General features: G+C 37.4%; 1 protein-coding gene across 5 annotated transcripts in view; it reads left to right on the top strand.

Moving 5' to 3' along the window:
- RBMS3 (RNA binding motif single stranded interacting protein 3) overlaps positions 1-20201 on the top strand; it is a 695735-nt gene that overhangs the window by 457425 nt on the left and 218109 nt on the right. The gene's annotated exons all lie outside the window — the stretch shown is intronic.

Raw genomic sequence — 20201 nt, 5'->3', positions numbered from 1 at the left:
CCAATCTTGACTCTGCCAGGGCATTTCACATTGGCCATGGCAAAATTCTTAAGCTTTTATGTACATCATAAGATGATATAAATGTATGCTTTAAAAGATTACACTCAGAATAAAGCATTGAATACATCCTATGTGTTAGGACTTAAGCTAGCAATGCCTCAACCTGATATTAATCTGCCAGTAGTATATATGGCAAGTGTTTAATAACAAGTAAGTAAATTTAAAATATATCTTACTCATGCATAAAAATATTAGAGATTGAACATAGGGCTAAAAAGAAAGAATTATAATAAGTAGATAAAGAAATGTCTGAGCAAGGCATATTGGTCTATTGGTTGCTCTTTTGTTTTTGGTGATTCTCAGGGGGGAAATGTGACCTCTTGTCTTATAATAGTTTCCTTTTGATTTTTTTATGCTGGGCTTCTATAATGTTTGCTATGTAATGTATTCACTATTTAAAACCCATGGTTAGAGAGTTCAGGGGTTGAACATTTCAGTTCCTTAAAATGTATTGAGGTTACACGGAAGAGGAAATCTGAACAAAAAGAGAAATATTTTTGTAAAGGGATGCGAGTCAGGGTTCGTTTGGGGAGGGTGTTGGGAAAGGAGAAAGGCCCTTCAGACACTCACTTAGATAATCTGGAAAATCCAAAGTTGCATCTCCTGGTTAATCAGAGAGTGCACACACAGCTAGCTAAGCCTGTGGCTCGATCTGGTTAGCTTCCATGCATACCGTTCCCTTGAGAACCAACTGCATTATGATCCAATTGGAGACATATGGTGTTGTTAAGAAAAGAGTTAGCAGTTTTCATCTCAGCATGTAAGCTGCCCTTGCATTTGAGGAGAAATACTTTCTTTTTTTTTCCTTTTAGCATAAAAGGCAATTTAAGACACTACTCAGACCCATCATTGAATAAAGGGGTTGCATTGTTAGAAGATTCTCCCCTTATTTATCCACTTTATCCAACAGATGCCTATCTATAAGGAGGCATTTAAACTAAGTGTGAATTAGATGGTTATATAAAAATTAAGAATAAGCAAATTATGTAGAAATTATTGTTGACTCAAGTTTTATCACATCTCAGGGTTTTTTTTTTTTTTTTTAGATTTCTTCATTTTCAGAAAAAGACATTGAAATCCTTCTTGACTTGATTGATTTGAAACTGTATTATTTGGTTTTCCCCATAGAACATAGCTGACTAATAGAATTTAATAATACAGACAAAGAAAGTCACTATAAATCCCCCAATGTCTGGGCATCCTTCCTGAATACGCAGGCTGTGATATCAACCTGTCTAATATCATAGCTACACCCAATGGAAACATTGTGAATAGCAAGAACTTGGTTATGAGTTTCTCACTCACTTTTATCTCATGGGAACACAAGAGGCAAAATAATTGTGCTCAGTTATAAAACTCTTAAAGATACAAGTTTATGCTTCTGAGATTTGTACTCCACGTAATAGAATTAGATATATGACATTAATCATCATTAGTACTTGAATTTGGTTATTTATGCATTGGGAGTCAAACAAAGTTTAATAAAGGTTTCAAACACTAACAGAAGATACTTCATCTTTGGTATTTAAGTTTGATATGGAATAAAATAAGACATAATGCAAAATGTGGGTATTTTCTTAAGTCCAGGAGTAAAATGCCCTCATTGGGTCATTTATTAAGTCAAACTGGGTAAAATCAAACATGAGTGTATGCTGTTTGCCTTTATTGGTCCTCACTGCTTATTTGTTGTGGATGATTGAAGTGTTATTTTCAAAAACTCATATCTTCATCCAATTTTCTATTCCATCTTGAAGACTGCAAGTGGGATGTCACTATGAACCCTGATATCAAATTGGAAATGATTCCTTTGATATTTTCAAAAGAAATGACCACTTTCCTGACTTTTTAAATCCTAACATAGCTTTAGAGAGACTGTCCTTGCTTGTGGGTGTACTAATTAAAACCACCTATAAGTGATCTGACCCACCTGCAACTAAAGTAGAATTCACAAAATTAGAAAAATCTCAGTGTTCTACATTATCAAGATTTGGTATCTTTGAATTTAAAAGTTTGTGGTTTTATGGAACCCACATTGATGATTTCAATGTAATGCTTTAAGGATGTGTGATTGATGGTCCCACAATGATCCAATAATCACCTGAGATTCTCAGGCCCTAAGAAAGCTATAGAAAGGATTGCATGTTAAGTCAATCATCCTATACTAGACCCCTGCTTTTATCTTACTGTAAACAAATAGAAAACAATTAGTACCAAATTTGTATTCTTTGCTTCTCTGTTTAGGAATGACTTGGGGAAATGTCTACACATCACTGGGCAAATACTGTGCCATATTGGTTTCTGTTACCCTTGAGGATGATTTCTCTTAAAGGAGATACAAAGTTAATTATTTTCCTGAGATGATCCTCTAGTTTCCAAATCCCCTACTGGGTCATTTCTATAAGAGATTAAGAAACAAATCCAATTCAACCCAAAACTCTGGCATCAATCTGATTTTGAAATTCTAAAAACATTAGGGATATTCGCAAGGACATATAACATTGACCACATTTATGTTGCTGCTTCCATTTTGATTTGTCAGTCTAGAACCAGTTTATTCATTAACTATGATTTATGATGGTATTTAATTTTGATTCCTGCTGACAGATTATGTGAGTTGGAAGGAAACTGCAGTTATCTTCTTTTGGTTCATGCTTTCTCTCTCTGGGCTCCTCCGTTTTGTTCATAAAAAGATCTAATTTAAATGAATACATCATGGATCGCTGATGCATATGAGAGCCTTCAACCAGTTCTGTTCACCTGGGATTATGACATTGTCTCCAGATTTTGGTTACCTGGATCAATGAAGCAAACTATACATGCCAAAAAATCAAGTTATTTAAATTCTGGTGTATACAGTACAGGAAATTAACAAAGATCAGGTGGCTGCATTGCTACTAGCAGGTAGGAAGGAGAGGCCAGCGTGGATCATGTAGCCATCTGCAGAAAGTGATCATCTAGTATTTTTTCCTTCCCCTAGAGGGAAAAGAAAACACAGTGTTCCATAAATGTTGCATGTCCTACATATCGATCTTGATGTTTTCTGGACAAAATGAAGGATCATTAGTTGCTTGCCTGCCTAACCCCAGACGTTTCTTTGTCCCATAATGAATTGCATAGCAACATTGTGCAGGCCCAAAGCATTTCATTTTCAAACCTCTGGCAAAAGCAAAGGGTAAGTTCCCAGACACTTCGGGGATCTGTAGGGCACAAACTTGAAAAATTCACTTCCAAAGAGCCCCCGGAGCAGAGTGATGCACCATGTGGAAAGGCTTCCACATGTAAGGACATGTATTGATGAATGGAACACGCAGGCTAGTTTGTAGAAAAATAAATCATGTTTTGCTCTCAAACTAGACTTTTGCCTGTAAGCACATGTTCCTATCAGTGGAGCAGTCTTTGCAGAAGAAAATGGAATAATCCACTTTTGGTATGATTTTCTTACTCTTTACATGATTATTTCTAGCCCCAATTGAACTTCAAGAAGTAGGGAAAGGTAGAGAGAGAGCTCACCATATTTTGAGATGTTTTTAATTGTAACAAATCTTGTGACCAGCAGAAATTTAGACAACCACATGAATGATAGGGGAATCGTATTTTTCTAATAAATAAAAGTGCCTTATGGATGCTCTGACATAAATTTTACTATTTTGTGTTTATGTAAATGAAAAATGTGTATGTTTGTGGATATATATGTATGTTTCAAGGGAGCATGTGAGGAAAAATACTTAAGGTCTGGTTAATTGTTTTTTAAAGAACACGAAAATAAATGTCATTTGTTTAAATTTAAAACTTTCCCCAAAGTAAAATCTTAGCAATGTATTTAAGTGAAATTTATATTCACCTAAAGACATACAAAATTCTGAATAGTTGAGCAATAGTATACACATTTGGATCAGAGGATGTTGCAGACCCTTACAATCAGTGTTTCCTCAGTGATACCAGTCTCTTAAGCACCGATGTAACAAATATAGTAGTTGTGTAAAAGGCAAAAAATAGAAAAGTATTGTGGTATCCACTTTAGCAAAAATATATTTTTATGGTTTTACTTGGTTGAAGCATTGCCTACCTCTGAGCTTTTCATCTTTGTGAAACCAAAACATCATTGGCATGATAAACTGTGTAAATACTGCAATCCCCAACTGGGTGTCAGTTTAGATTTCTCATTAATAAGAGGATGTTTGCCATATTCAGAAGCTACTTTCTGGGAAGCCTCTCATTTATAACGTTAGGGATACTTTCTTGATTATTTCTAGGTACCAAATACATAGTTAGTTGCCTCATGATGAAACACTGTTGGAGTATTATTAGTGAACTTTGCAGAGTAGCCTGACCATGACATCATCAGTAGAGTCTTAGAATCTGTATGAATTCTTTGATGTAGACTTGGTCAATCATTTCTCAACCTTCCTACGGAGCCACATTTGATATTGTCAAAGTTTGAGTTGGTTACTGATTAGATAAGGGAGAAAGTAGGCAAAGATGATTAAATTGCTAAATGTGGAAAATGAGAAGCCTGACAGGGAAGGTAAAGGGTTCATCTTCAGAAGGTTAGAAAGGATTGCAATGGCTAGTGTGCCCCGTGCTCACCTCTTCCCCCCACGTGATTACAGCTGCAGATGAAGTGGGCAGCCTCCATTCACCCTGGAAGCATTCCATCTCGAGCGTCTACTGAATCTCTCCATCTTTCTACCTCAGGGCAATATCTATAAAAGCTCACCCAACGCAGCATAGGTTTTCTGCAAACTTTGGGAGAGTTATCACTTCTGGGGACAACCCTCAATTAATGAGCTATGGGAGTCAGTGATTAAGATCGAGCCTCTCATCCTTTGGAGGGACTATTCTGAGTCACATTCTGCAAGATTCCTTAGGGGGTTGTCCACAGTGGTAACACAAGCTCAGTGAGATGTCTTTTATTGGCTTTTCATTCTTCTCTGCCTTTCTTTTCCCTTTGTATTATATCTTCTTCCTGGTGTCAGCTCCCAATTAAACTACAACCCTGTCCCAAGCTCTGATTTGGGAAAAGTCAAATTAAGGTCGGTGTTCCCAGAATTGTGATGGGGAACTGTATTTTGATTTAAAATTTCTGACCATTGGGGTGCCTGGGTGACCCAGTTGGTTAAGCATCCGACTCTTGGTTTCAGGTCAGGATCTCACAGTACATGAGTTTGAGCCCTACATTGGGGCTCTGTGCTGACAGCTTGGAACCTGCTTGGGATTTCTCTCTCTCCCTCTCTCTCTCTGCCCCTGACCCACTTGCTCTCTTTGCCTCCGTAAAAAAACAAAAACAAAAAACAAACAAATTAAAAAAAAATTCTGACCGTAGAAGAAAGTAGATGGGCTAAAGTGGTAAAGGGAATTTGATAGACAAAATGCGTTGTTTTAGTGACTTTTTTTTTAACAGCAGCACTTATGTACCACATACTTAGGATGATAAAGATGAATAGTAGTAGATACATGGTATTCTGGGATTCAGTTAAAGAAGAGACGGATGGAAGAAGGTAAGGACAAAATGCCACCAGTGACACAGTGACATGGCTGACCTTAAAATAACTGAGGATGGGAAGAGGTGGATGGTCGCTGAAATTGTGGAGAGAATGGAAGACTAGACAATAGTCAAAATGCCAGCAAAGTGGAGGTGGGATGCAAGCATAGAAAATTAGGGCCACAGAGAAAGGAACCTGTAAGGTTTGGGTCCTGGATGAATGTGGAGTGGTAGGCATTGATAATGAGGTCCACTGTGAGGATGGCTGTAGCTGGCGTAAGGGAAACAGAGATGATCTTTAGCTGGACAATTGGAGGTTTCCGATTAGAATGTTGGAAGTTTTCAGCAACACTGGAGATTCCCTTACTTAACTTTCCTTGACTTTCTCTGAAGTTCTAATCTGCCCTGGAGCAGGTGGGAAAGTGTGAGCAGTACTGAGGTAATTTTTTGTCTATTTATTTCATTCTGAGTTGTTTACACTGGGGTGTGTTGTTGTTGTTCGTTTTTGTTGTTTTTGTTTTCTATTTTTGCTGCTTCAAGAGCTATTGCTCAACTCAGTGTAGATTCTTGGTAAATGTTCTTTGGTGTTGATGTACAATTCCATGAATTGAATGGCCCTCATGCTTGTATTCATTTTGATGAACTTCCTGAGGGTGTAGGGTTGATACACAGCTTCTGTGCATCATCAAACTTGGAGGAAAACATTGAGATAAACCTTCGAATCTTGTCTTAATTGTTAGCAAAGTTTTCTGTGACACATGTATATCGAAATATACAGAGAGAATGCTAAATATTCATGAGAAAAGGAAACTTACTTGCAAAAAGACTCTAGTCACTTTTTGAAAAGCCTTTTCTTTTTTTTTTTTTTCCAAGACTGCTTTTTAAGGTATTATCTTGACAGTCTAAATGTTTTTTCTTTGAAGAACTCATTGACTCTTGGACAGCACAATGATTAATTCTGTGTTCTCACATGGCAAATGGTCCTGCCTAACTTATACTGAAGTTAGGTCTAGTTCTGAACTTTGTGCCACTGGATCTAATTAAGCACTATTCCCACGCTGTCCTTTTGTTGCCTTTTTCTTTTTTCTCTTTTTCACATAAAAAAAAGTGAATATCTTGAGAATAAACAGACAATCTTATTCTATGCTGACATAATGTTGCTTTTCCCTGCCCAGAGGAAGTACGACATTGGCTTATTATTCCTACTATAATGCAATATTGAAAAATCTATTGTGTTTAATCAATACAATATGGTCACTATGCTTTGCTGGCCATGTATTTTCCATAATTACGTATAAGCACCAACAAGTGCTAGCAGAGTGTGTCTGAAGTTGCCACTTGGCTCCAGAATCTGATTTTTTAAAGCAACTATAATTTCATGGAATAGAGAGGAAGAATGAAGAGGTTTTCTATGCGTCTCCAGAGTCACAAACCATCTCCATCTCTTATTTCTAAAATAATCCATTCAGGTCTTCCAAATTTCTGCACTAAAGATTTCACAGTAAAAACTTAAAAAATAAATTGCAAAACCTAAATTTTATTTCAAAGATGTTGTTGGGCTTTGCCTTCTGTCAGCATCACTAATGAGCGTTAAACCATTTAGTGTCTGTCCGAATGAGTTCTGTTAGCAAGCAGAAGGGTTGAGTGGCCTACGGCCAATTAAGACACAAGCCATAGAAATGAAGCTCTGAATAATTAAGTGCATTTCTAAATCTAGAATCTCATTTAATAGGATTGATTTAAAAGTGCATTTTAGCCAAATTTGTATAAATGGATGGTATCCTGAATTAAATACTTGCCACTCTGTCCCAGTAACCATCAAGAAGCCTACCATGCACACAGCTCATTATTTATGACCTAATATTTACAATGAAAAGTCTGCAAAATTTAAGAAAATGCTTTAAGAGGAATATACATGAAGACATTCATTAGGCAAGCTCTGAACCAGCCATCATTTGTTTACCTTACAACTGTTTTCTCTGATTTCTTACCTCTTTAAGCCTGGGAACGATGAATCAATTCATTTATTATTATTTTAGTTATTTTTCAGTACAGTAAAAAACCCCTTCATAGGAAACTGGCATGCTTGTGATCATTTTTTTTAAGACTTCATATATTTCAAAGGCACATCTGTCCCATTAGATGATACATTTTTCTAAGAAAGGACTTTGATGTTTATCTTTCCCTTTACCCTTAAACAATTAGCCTATCAACTCTTTCAATGCAAGGATTGCACCTTGCTATTTATGTTTCAAGCGTCTAACCAATGCCTGTCACAGAAGAGTACTAATAAGTATTTGTTAAATAAGTAAATAACTGCTTGGGGTAGACAGAATAATGCTCCCTCTCCCCCAAATATCTCTGTTTATTCCTCACTACCTGTTAATAGGTTCCATGGCGAAGAAGAATTAAGGCTGCATTTGGAATTAAGCTTGCTGATAAACTGACGTTAAAGTAGGGAAATTATTCTGTATTATTTAAGGTGGACCCTATATAATCACAAGGGTCCTTAAGAACGGCAGTGAGAGGCAGAAGAAGGGATCAGAGTCATGTGGTCTGAGAAGGCCCTGACCCACCATTGGTGGCCTTGAAGATGGAAATGTGGGCAGTCTCTGGAAGCTGAAACAGGCAAGGAATTGGATTCTCCCCTAAAGCTTCCATAGAGGGACTCAGCCCTATTCACATCCTGATTGCAGCCCAGTGGGGTCTGTGTAGGACATGTGACCTACAGAACTGTAAGATAGTAAATTTGTGTTGTTTTATGCCCCTAAGTTTTTTGTTAGTTTGCTACCGCAACTGAAAACTAGTACACTAATACAGAAGTTCTTTCAACTGAGTATCACCACCCTATTTCTAAATTACATTACCAAACAGCCTCTGGAGAACTTTCTTAGTTTCTCCTATTTTTCATCTTCTTTGTTTCATTTGGGTTGTGTGTATGTTAAACAGAGGGGGAAAAATCTATCTTGTTAATTATTTTGACTTTACAGTTTCTTTGTAGTTTCTCATCAGGATATATAAAATGGATGACTGTTGGACATCTTAAAAGAGAGTCTTTGGGGGTGGGTGCTTAGATCTCAGAGCACATTATTTTTGACTCAAAGAAATCACGTGTTAATTCACACTATCTGGTTCCATAAAATATGCCAAGGAAACTATACCACTTGTAAATCTAAATTCATGCAAATGTGTATCTCTTAAGTTTCAACCTTAATACTTGCTTTCAATTGTTCCTGCTATTGAAGGATTTTTTTAATGTTTATTTACCTTTGAGAGAGTGAGAGACAGAGTGTGAGCAAGGGACCGGCAGAGAGAGAGAGAGGGAGGCACAGAATCCAAGCAGGCTCCAGGCTCTGAGCTGTCAGCACAGAGTCCAATGCGGGGCTTGAACCCATGAACCACAAGATCACGACCCGAGCTGAAGTCAGATGCCTAACCAACTGAGCCACCCAGGCACCCCATGCTATTGAAAGATTATTATGGCTTAGAAGAGATCATAGAGGTTGTATAGCAGATATCAGCTATAAGTTTTAGATGATTATATCTAAAGCATAGATGATGTTCCTACTCCCAACTTATTGCCCCACAAAATAAAGGGTATCCTGAAGCTCTTAATTCTTGAGTCCCATCTGAAAACTTAGTTTTGAGACACAAATAAAAATCTAGGGAGGTAACTGGATTCTTATTATCAGTTAACAAAGATACATAGATACTTCTTACTACTTAAGGTGTTAAAAAAAACTTTCAGTGACTTTACAAAAAATGTATTTCTCAGCTAAAGGTGTACTGCAACCCTGCAGCAGGTCAGGAGGCTGTTAGTGTGAAAACGTAGCCTTTTCCTCGTGAACTGAGAGTGGGACTTATTTGGGACCAGAAGTTTTATTAAACAGCTACACTGGTTGAGTCACTGAAATGCCCGAAAGTAAATAGAATCCACAGTTGAAGTTAATGTCTCGCTGTTTGTTATTAGAGCAGGTGTTAGCACTCCCAGGGTGCTTGCCTGATGGCCTTCAGCCAGCACCCCACTGTCCTTGTAGGTGGACTGGCTTTTGGTTGCAGCATCCTATTTGCCTATCAAAAAGAGAGTCAGAAGTGCCTAGGAAGTTACATTCCCGTGGTTAGGCAGCCCTTAAACAATGTGTGACTGGTGTTGGGGTATCTATACCCCAGTTCTTTTGCTCCTGATGAGAACACCAGAGTATGACATACACTATCTCCAAAGTCTCCTTGGCTTTCTGGAAGATGAACGCACTAGACACACTCCAAGTGAGATAGCAGTTTTTGATGGGTAACAGGCTTCTCTGGGAAAAGCATGGCCAGGTTGACTACTGATGAAACATTTGCAAGGGTAGATAGAATTACAATCCCATGTCCTGTGAGTGAGTAGACCACTGGTTGGTAGGATGGTTTGGCTAATCGTATGTCTTGATAAAGGTCCATTCAAAAGAATCAAAATTGTACCAGTATATAAGATAATGGGTTTTTCATACAAAAGCTCTTAAAGTACAGAAGCATTAAAGCCAAATATTGAAATTAGCCTATTTTATGTGCAATCACTTTAAGATGGCATGGTTGGTTTGAGCCAAACAGTGGTTCAGACTATGGGGTTCCTGAGATCCTTTCTGGTGGTCTGCAAGGTCAAAATATTTCCATAATCCTGACACATTATTTCCCTTTTCACTCGGATTCTTTCATGAGTATAGAGTGGAGTTTCCTAGAAGTTACGTGATGTGTGATATGATTGAATGAAGAAGCAGATACGAGAGTTCAGCTGTCTTCTATTAAACCTGACATTACAGGGACTTGCAAAAATATGAACCAAGTCAACACTTATTTTTATTTCATTTTTGATTTTTTAAAAATAAAAATGTGGGGCGCCTGGGTGGCTCAGTCAGTTAAGCGTCCGACTTCGGCTCAGGTCATGATCTCACAGTCCGTGAGTTCGAGCCCCGTGTCAGGCTCTGTGCTCACAGCTCAGAGCCTGGAGCCTGTTTCAGATTCTGTGTCTCCCTCTCTCCGACCCTCCCCCGTTCATGCTCTCTCTCTGTCTTAAAAATAAATAAACGTTAAAAAAAATTTTTTTTTAAATAAAAATGTGTCACTTATCATATGGTGGGTTTATTGCTATTTTAACTAGATTTTTAAAATGGCAAATATCAATAGATATAACCTGTGTCAACAGAAGCTCTTTGAGGTCCGCAATAATTTTTAAGAGCGTAAGGAGGTCCTGAGACAAAAACAAATAAACAGACACAACTTTGATTGCCACGGATATAAAGCAGAAATTCAGAATCAAGCCCTTTTATCTTCTCGGAATTAGAAAAGATTAAGGAAAATAACCAGGGTAAAGGTGAAGTTTAAAATGTCCTCTCATCTTGGGGCGCCTGCATGGCTCAGTCGGTTGAGCGTCCGACTTCAGCTCAGGTCATGATCTCGCAGCTTGTGAGTTTGAGTCCCGCGTTAGGCTGTGTGCTGACAGCTCTGAGCCTGGAGCCTGCTTCGGATTCTGGGTCTCCCTCTGTCTCTACCCCTCCCCTGCTCGCACTCTGTCTCTCTCTCCCTCAAAGTAAATAAACATTTTTAAAAAAATTTTTAAATAAATAAAATGTCCTCTCATCTTTCTGAACTTATTTTGCAAACCTAGATGTGTTCTAGACAGCTGTTTTAAGTGGAGGAATTAAAAAATAATGAGTTACACTACTGGTTTTATTTTGTTTTGTTTTTATTTATTTATTTATTTTGAGACAAAGAGAGAGCGCCTGTGAGAGGGAGATCAGTGCTGAGCCCTGATGTGATCTCACCCCACAGGAGATCATGACCTGAGCCAAAATCAAGTCAATAGCTTAACCAACTTAGTCACCCAGGTGCCCCTACACTACTGTTTTTTGAAAACAAGCATGCAGATTACTTAAGCTGTAGTGAATGTTTGTTTTGGTGGGGGTCTTTTGAGATACAGAGTCATTGGTTATTCTTCTGAACACTTACATGACCATCTTATTAGCAAACAATATATAGTTTGACAGACTATGTGAATGTTTTATTGAAACTGTGTATACGCAGCATGTGTGTTACGCTGAGATTGCGGACATGTGACTGTAATTTGTGAGTGGTGTGTGAGTCTACCAGAATTTAGGGAGAGTTTAAGGCGAATATCTAAGAGCCACAAGGCTAACCACAGATAGGACATGGGAGCTCTCATCATAAGAGCTGTTCTGGGTCATTTCTTTTGCTCACTGCTAATTTCATTCAGCGCTCATCTCATGGCTGGACCGCACCACGGAGTTCTGTGTGGGATGCATCTCGGATATAGGCTTCCAGGTTTGCTAGTTGTAATAAGTAATAATACTAATATAGTAATAGTTATGATACTGTAAACACTGACATGTAACTAATTGAACACTATGTACTTAGTGTTCACAGAAAGTCTTAATTTGTTTTTCAGAAATGGTAAAGTCTCTGATTAGGTAGTCCCTAGATCATGATTTCTGTAATCTTAACCTAGTACGAAAGACCTCTAAGAAAAGCACCCTCTAGACATCCTTCATAACTTGTTATGATTTTAACCCAACATATCCATGTAATAGATGACAAAACTTAAGGTAAAATTTCTCCTGTGATTGGTTTTGAAAAGACATAATTTGATATTTGCTTATACCCCTCGACAGCCTCTTCATTTCTCTCAACTCAAGGAAAGTGTTTTACGTCTTTCCTGGGTCTATACACTGTTAAAGAACAACCCCCATCCAGCTTGGGCTGTGCTTTCCATGAGAGCCTCATGGCCGGGATACTCTTCTTCCTCTGAATTTAAGTGGTGACAGAGCATGTACCATCGAGAATACCATCTTGTCCTATGGAGACTGATGGGTTTGGTTAGAGTTTGGCTCTGTCTCTTTACCTGTTGACCTGGAGCAAGTTATTTAGCCTTTTGTCAAGTTCCTCGTGGAACCCACTGTTTGCATTCGATGTTTATAGTGCCTCCTTTACAAAAGTGTTACCAGGATTAACTTTGTAAAGCTCTACAGAAGTTCTGGCAGGAAGTGGGAGACATTACTGCTGTTAGTAGCACCTGTTAGCATCATGAAAGTCAATTCATCAAAATCTATTCTCTAGGCTGGAAATAACATTTAAATGTGGAAGTCTATGAATGATAGTCGTGGATGGGCATTACCTGGTACATGGACCATATAAAGTTTACCTCCCTTTTTGCTAGGTAAAGACCACCCTCCAGTCTTACACCATTTGCCCACAGCTGCCGTATTTCAGCCTCGAATGGGATCCATTTAATGAAAAATGTCCAGCTTGGAGCTCCATAGTTTTCTGGGATGACTGGAAAGAATATAGTATAGCAACAGATATATATTTACCTGAAATTTGCTCTAGTGACTCCCAGATCCATAAACACTTGTCACACTTCTGATAGGACCAACATGGTCTTGTTAACGCAGAGAGTCTTTACTTTAGGTAAAAGGACTGCAAAAACATGTATAATCACAAACCTCTTATAATGATTTCTTGGTATATCTTTCTACCTCCAGTTTACAGAGCCTAGAATTTCCTTTCTCTACCCTCATTTCCCAAAGAAATCCTGCTAACCACTGAATATATTTTTCATGCAGATTTTCCTAATTTCTAACCCTCCCAACTCCTCACCCCCACTCTTAACTCTCAGGACATCACATCAGATTGCTTTCTCCTACAGTAGTTGTCCATTTGTGATATGTAGTCTCTTATGGCTGTCACTGTATACTTACCTTACCCCACTGGATGGCAGAATTATGCTTTTTTTAATCCCTGTGTCTCTTCCGATGCCTGGCATTTGAACATAGGAGATGCTTAACAGAGACACTGAATTGAACTAAGAAAAAAAAAGTTGAGCTCATGATTCCAGTGTGATTTCTTAATACTATCTTAATTGTCTCCTAATAAGGCATTCAATTAGTAAATGCTTGTAAAATGAATGCAGAAATCGTCAAATATGATGACTCCATATAAAAATATTTTTACATTTCTTCCTCTTCGTAAATTGTAAAACATTTAAATGTCAAAAGCTTTCTTTGGGGGTGGAAGACAGTGTTCAAAAGCACAAGAATCCTTTTCTTTCTCCTCAAGATTAAATTCTCTTTCCATTCTACCTCTTATTTTCCATTGCTCCTGTCTCCAGAATTTCAAACAAACAAAAAACAACAAACAAAACAAACAAGCAAAAACAAAAACAAAAAAAGCAATGGCCTCTGGAAATTAAAAGAAACATTAAGAATATAAAATAAGTGGGTGGAATACCAACTATCCTATTGGTTGTTACAATTAATTCTATAGCTAGCAATTCGACCTATTTTTTTTTCTGATTAAAATCATTGCAGAAAATAGCTGTAGTTTTTTAAAGGTCTCTTTTTCTAAAGCTTGCAGGTTGTGTCCTTGTAGCACATGGGGGCTCTAGTGCCCGTGCCATGAACAGAATGGATTCATTAACCTTTATATTGATTTGAATTGTCGTTCGAATAAATATTTATACCCGTTTTCCCTGAGGGCTTAATGAAGTCCTTTATCAATAGCACCAAGAGTTTCTCCCCTTGACCTTTGTCATCCATTCGTTCAGAAAATTTTCATCAAGCTGTTTTGTTTGCATTGTTAATCTCTTCCTGCCTTTGTCAGGTTTGGCACAGAAAAATATTCATCCTGGATTCCGTAGAGTTATTTTACACTATTTGGACTTCTGCAGAGAAGATCAATTCTGTCTTTGAATTTCCTGTTTTAACTTCAAGACTGAAGCATTTCCAGTTTCTCCATATTTGTCTTTCTGCTTTTTGTCTGCCTGTAGAGTATTTCTCTTGTTATTCTTTATATGTGATTACTTCAGTTTCAATTTTTGACACCAAAGTCTCCTAAAAGACAGAAGAGGTGTTAGATAATGCTAGGGTGGGAAATGTTTTGCAGTACACACGCATCAAATTTGCAGTTTGTGTATCAAATCGACACCTTGTACACCTTAAAATTACACAACATTGTATGTCCAATATGCCTCTATACAGCTTGAAGGAACAAAAGATAGAGTTAGAGCCAGAGAATATCTTTGTTCAGCTGTCTCCACGTCTTAGCAATGAACATTTTTAGTGCCGGGAGAAAAGACAAGGGTTATTATATGCCAAACATGGTGTTCAGTGTCGTGTGTATTATTCTATTTCATCCTCAAAGTGCCCTTAGGGAAAGCACACTGCTCCATTCTAGATGAGGAGGCTGGCGCTTACAGAATTCATGTAAATTGCCCAGACACAGACCCAGTAAGTGGGCTCATTGATCCCAGGATGTAGTTCTGCCACTTACTAGGCATGTGACCTTGGGCAAATTACTCAACCCCTCTGTGCCTCAATTTCCTCATTGGTAAAATGGAGGTAATCATAGTTCTGTTCTGTACTATTGTTGTGAGGTGACTGTGGATTAAATAAATTAGACTAGATAGAGCTCTTGTCATGTGCCTAATAAGTACTAAGAGCTATTTAGGTTACACTTATTTACTTATTGGTTATACTGAATCGTAATGTCTTTTCTAGTTTTCTTGAGTGGAGGGGGGAAGTATTATAGGAGAAGAGATCAGCAAGAAATCCAGTAGCTCTTTCCAGTCATGTTTTTCCCCTCCATTCCCAAATGGGGGGCCAGGTTTCCTCCTTATTTGCGAAACAGAATGAATATTACCATTCTGTATTGAGTTAAATGTTTCATTCCTTTAGTCTATTCAGAGCCTTCTTCCTGGAGACTCAGTTGCTTACTTTCATACTAATTCTGGTTTTTAGAAGAGTGGAAATATTTGGCTATCACCTTCAGCAAGCCATGCACTTGGTTTCTGTATTAGAGTTTGATAAGTGGTTCTTTTGTTGTAAAGAAAAGGTAACCTATTTGTAGAAACTTCCTTTGGAGAAACAATCTTTCTTCAAAACCTAAGCTGTAGAATTTTTTTTTTCTGTTTTGAGCTGTATATAAGTGTTAATAGCTGGGTCCAGAAGAAAAGGCACATTATTAAGAAGCTTCAGTGAGAAGAATTACAGACTCTTTGGTTTTTCTCCTTCTATATGCTATCCTTTCACTGGATGGGCCAAAGGAGCCATGGAAACTAAGTGGAACCTGATCATGTTTTTTATTCCTTTCATTCCTGAGATACTGGAGAGAAAATGTCTTGCTATCATTACTGTTTTTTTTTTTTTTTAGGCTGAGAAGTACCACTTAGAAAAACAATTATCACAGGTACCTAATTCAGACAACTTTTATCACAGGTACCTAATTCAGACAACTGAATAGAATTCCTCCTGTGGTTACAAAGAGGCTGCAAATCTCAGTCATGAAAGAAAGTAATATCTACTGGGGTGAAAACAATCCTAGCAATCCTAGATTAAGGCTAAAAAAAAAAATCAAATCTTAATGACATGGTAGAAAATTCCATATAGTTCAGTGATTTGAAGACACAGAAAACGTAGACTACTTGAGAGCCTAGTTTACCTTGTGGCAATTCAATATCCTTTATACTAGTAGACATGTGATTTTTTTCTTCATCCCATTAAGCACATATTTTTAATTTGAGTGTGGACTAGACATAGGAATATATTTTCAGGGATAAGCACACAGTGGAAGAGGTGTCATAAAGATGCCAGGGACTGGAAGTAAAAAGAGGGAATGATCAGTGTCACCTAGAGGAGAAGGATCAATAAATATTCTAGAGGACATCAAAAGATAGAGATTGGAAGATCCTCACTAAGCAGAACCAAGCTGATGCTTTTGGAAATTCTTGATACTATAAAAATTCCAATCAAAAAAAAAAAATTAAAAAAAAAAAAAAAAAAGGGGCGCCTGGGTGGCGCAGTCGGTTAAGCGTCCGACTTCAGCCAGGTCACGATCTCGCGGTCTGTGAGTTCGAGCCCCGCGTCGGGCTCTGGGCTGATGGCTCGGAGCCTGGAGCCTGTTTCCGATTCTGTGTCTCCCTCTCTCTCTGCCCCTCCCCCGTTCATGCTCTGTCTCTCTCTGTCCCAAAAAAAATAAATAAATGTTGAAAAAAAATTAAAAAAAAATTCCAATCAATATATTTGAGTTTAAATTGATCAGAGCTAATTAGTGCTGGTTAAAATCAGGTGCAGATGACCAGACCGGATCTTGATGAGCCCTTTGAATTGAACAGAACTAGGTGAAGCTGGTTTGGTTTCGTTGGGTATGATTTTAAACTACTCGGGGGTAAGTTCTATCCAGTTGAGATTTTTAAAAAATAATAATGAATTTGATCTAAACCTATTGTTGTAATGAAGTGCATTCTACGTTTGGTATATTAAGCATCTGTCTATCGCATTTCGCCTGCAAGTTTTTTCCTGGGGCTTACTGTTTGACTTTTACTTCCATTTTTTTTTTACCAATAATAGTTTATTTTTTACGAGAAATCATGTTTTCCATTGTGCCTTTTTTAAAAAAAAATCACTTTATGGGGCGTCTGGGTGGCTCAGTCAGTTACGCATCCAACTTCAGCTCCTAAGCTTGTGGGTTCAAGCCCCATCTTGGGCTCTGTGCTGACAGCTCAGAACCTGGAGCCTGCTTCGGATTCTGTCTCCCTCTCTCTCTGCCCCTCCCCACTCACATTCTGTCTCTCTCTCTCAAAAACAAACATTTGAAAAATCATTTTAAATGTAAGAGATTTCATTAATACTCACTAATGTAACTCTTTCCCAACATTTAGCTCATTAGCACATTTGGTATCAAATAAGTATCTAAATTGATTATTTAATCGGGTATCCCAACAGCCCTTAGAAATGAATCCGTTTCTTTCATACTAGTTTATATCACCTTTTTTCTATATTAACTAGTTTAATTACCTGTGATATGAGTGCTTGCTTTACAGAACAGTCATACAAATACATGTATCCAGTCATTATAAAATACATATTTTTTTAAGTTTATTTATTTTTGACAGAGACAGAGACAGTGCCAGCAGGGCAGGGGCAGAAAGAGGGAGAGAGCGAGAATCGCAAGCAGGCTCTGCACTGCCAGCACAGAGCCCAATATGGGGCTCGAACTCACAAACAGTGAGATCGAACCTGAGCCAAAATCAAGAGTCAGGCGCTTAAGCGACTGAGCCACCGACGCATTCCTATAAAATATTTTATCTCACAAAACAAGTCCCTGCTCTAGCTACTACTTTCAAATGATTATTATTTAATTTTTAGCTATTCCTTTTTTCTGTTTTCCAGATCTACTTTGCAGTTATTTTGCCAGCTTTCTATAAAACGTAAATGCTCTATTATTAGGGCACTGTATCAAGATCCAGGATAGTTCCTGAAACTCCCCTGTGCTGCCCCTTTGCTATGGAACCGTCCCTTCTCCTCTTCACCTTTGAAAACCACAGCTTTGTTTTCGATTCCTATAGTTTTACCTTTTGCAGAATGTTCTCTAAATGGAATCATATAGTGTATAGGCTTCGGAAACAGCCTTCCTTCACTAACGATAAGGCATTTAAAATGCACGCATGTTGTTTAATCTGTCATTCGCTCGTTGTTTTTTGTTGTTGAGTGGTTCATTGAATTGTTGTACTTTATATGTTGTTTATTCTCCAGTTGAAGAGCATTTGGGTTGCGATGAGTTTCTGGAAACTGAATACGATAAAGTACCCATCTATAATGCCAAATCAGTGTGGGGTTTTGTTGTTTTGTTTTGTTTTGTTTTGTTTTGTTTTGTTTTGTTTTGTTTGTGGTTTGGTTTTGTTTCATGTTGGTGACATTAATTAGGAGTGGACCCTGAATTTTATCTGCGTCAGGTAATCATCATCTGATCCTTGACTTGCTTGCTGTCTTTTATGTAATTATATTTAAAATATGAAGCCATTTATGCTACTGAGAAACTTAAAATGTCATTGTGACAAATTCTCTAATGTACATTTGGTTTGTTTTATATTTTGAGTGGGTAGTATGTACAAACAGTTACAAAATGCAAAAGCTTCACGGTGAAAAGTAGTTTCTCCTTTTTCTGTGGCCCAGCCACCCTAGTTTCCTCCCCCAGAAGAATGTGTGTTGCATTTCCTATGTTCCCAGAGATGGTTCCTGAATCCCAAACATACATTTATGTTTTCACTCCATTGGTGGCAAGTATACATTTCTTCTAAACCTTGACTTTCTTCACTTAACAGTGTACCTTGGAGTTCATTCTTAACAGTACAAGGAAAACCATCTTGCCATTTTTGATGGCTGTATAGTATTCTATTCTATAGATGTGGAATACTTTTTATAAAAATTGTCCAAGTTCCTAGGTTATGGATATCTATGCTGTTTCCAATCCTTTACTATTACAAATAGCACAAAAGAAGAAAATTTATGTTTGTGCCTATTTTCACATAGATGCAAGCATAACTACAGGAAAAACATGTCAAGCAGACTTGCTAGATAGAATAATGCATGCTTGCTTATTGAATTTTGATAAATTTTGCCTAATTGCTCCTCCTATCAGTGTCCTAAGTAACACTTACACCAGCCAGTATAAGAAGTCATCTCCTGACTTTGGCCAACACAATGACTCTGAATCTTTTTCCTACCAATATAATAGATGAAGATTTACCATGTTTTAATCAAAATAGCAATAAATGTGAACTAAAGTTGAACATGTCTTCATGTCTTTACAGCTTTGAGATTTTCTTGTTTTAAACTCTTGTTCCTGCCATTTGCCCATATTTCAACCTGACTGGTAGCCTTTTTCCTATTTATTTGTAGGTACTTTATTGCATTAAAGAAAGTTGGTGTTTGTCAAATCACTTATCTTTTGCCTTCATTCATGGTGGGCTTTTATTTTGGAATGTCCCATTTTTTTCAAAGTTACACACACACACACACACACGCACACACACATATATATTTTAAATAATGCTCATTCTAAAATATTAAAATGCCATTTTTTTCTCTACAATTTTTAAAAAGCTAACCTTGAAATCATCTAGAATTTATTTCAGCTTAAATTGTAAGATGGAGAAGCCAGCTTTATTTTCCTTTATTTCCTTATGGTTAGGCAGCTGTTCCAACACCACTTATTGAATAATACATTTTTTTTCTAATTGAATTCAAATGCTACATTTTTCATCTACTAAATAACCATGTGATATTTTTAAATTTCCTTGTTTTTTCAACTGTTGTTATTCATCTACCTGTCAAATCATATGCTAACTTAGAACTTTAATAATGAGTATTTTATATGATATTTTAATATGGAAGAGCTAGCCTCACCACCACCCTGGCATTTCTCTGACATTTCTCTTCTTTTTAATAACACACCGGGTGGGGGGGGGCATGCGTGCATGTGTGTTTTGTTTGTTTTTACCCACCTGTTTTTTCATAATAACTTTAGAATTTATGTTTTACCTACTCCTCAAAAATATATGGTCATTTTATGATTTGTTCATTTATAATTTTAAATGAGACAAACCCATTGTTTTCAAGAGGAGACTTTCAATTTTGAGTGCTTGTTACCAAAACTATGACACCATCTGGCACCCACTTCAAATGACAGTCACATGTTCCAGAGTGGTTTCAAATGGAACTTTAGTCACTTCCAGTCTGTGGCCAATGCTATCCATTTTCTACCTCTCCCAAGCAGACTCCTAATGGCACAAGGTGTTACAATGTCTTATAACTTTGAATATTTACAGGTG

This window comes from Lynx rufus, unplaced genomic scaffold (genome assembly GCF_022079265.1).
Source record: "Lynx rufus isolate CCGP_SWC_20201006 ecotype Redwood Valley unplaced genomic scaffold, mLynRuf1.p SCAF_5, whole genome shotgun sequence".
Classification (NCBI taxonomy): domain Eukaryota; kingdom Metazoa; phylum Chordata; class Mammalia; order Carnivora; family Felidae; genus Lynx; species Lynx rufus.
This window is presented reverse-complemented; position numbering and strand designations above follow the sequence as displayed.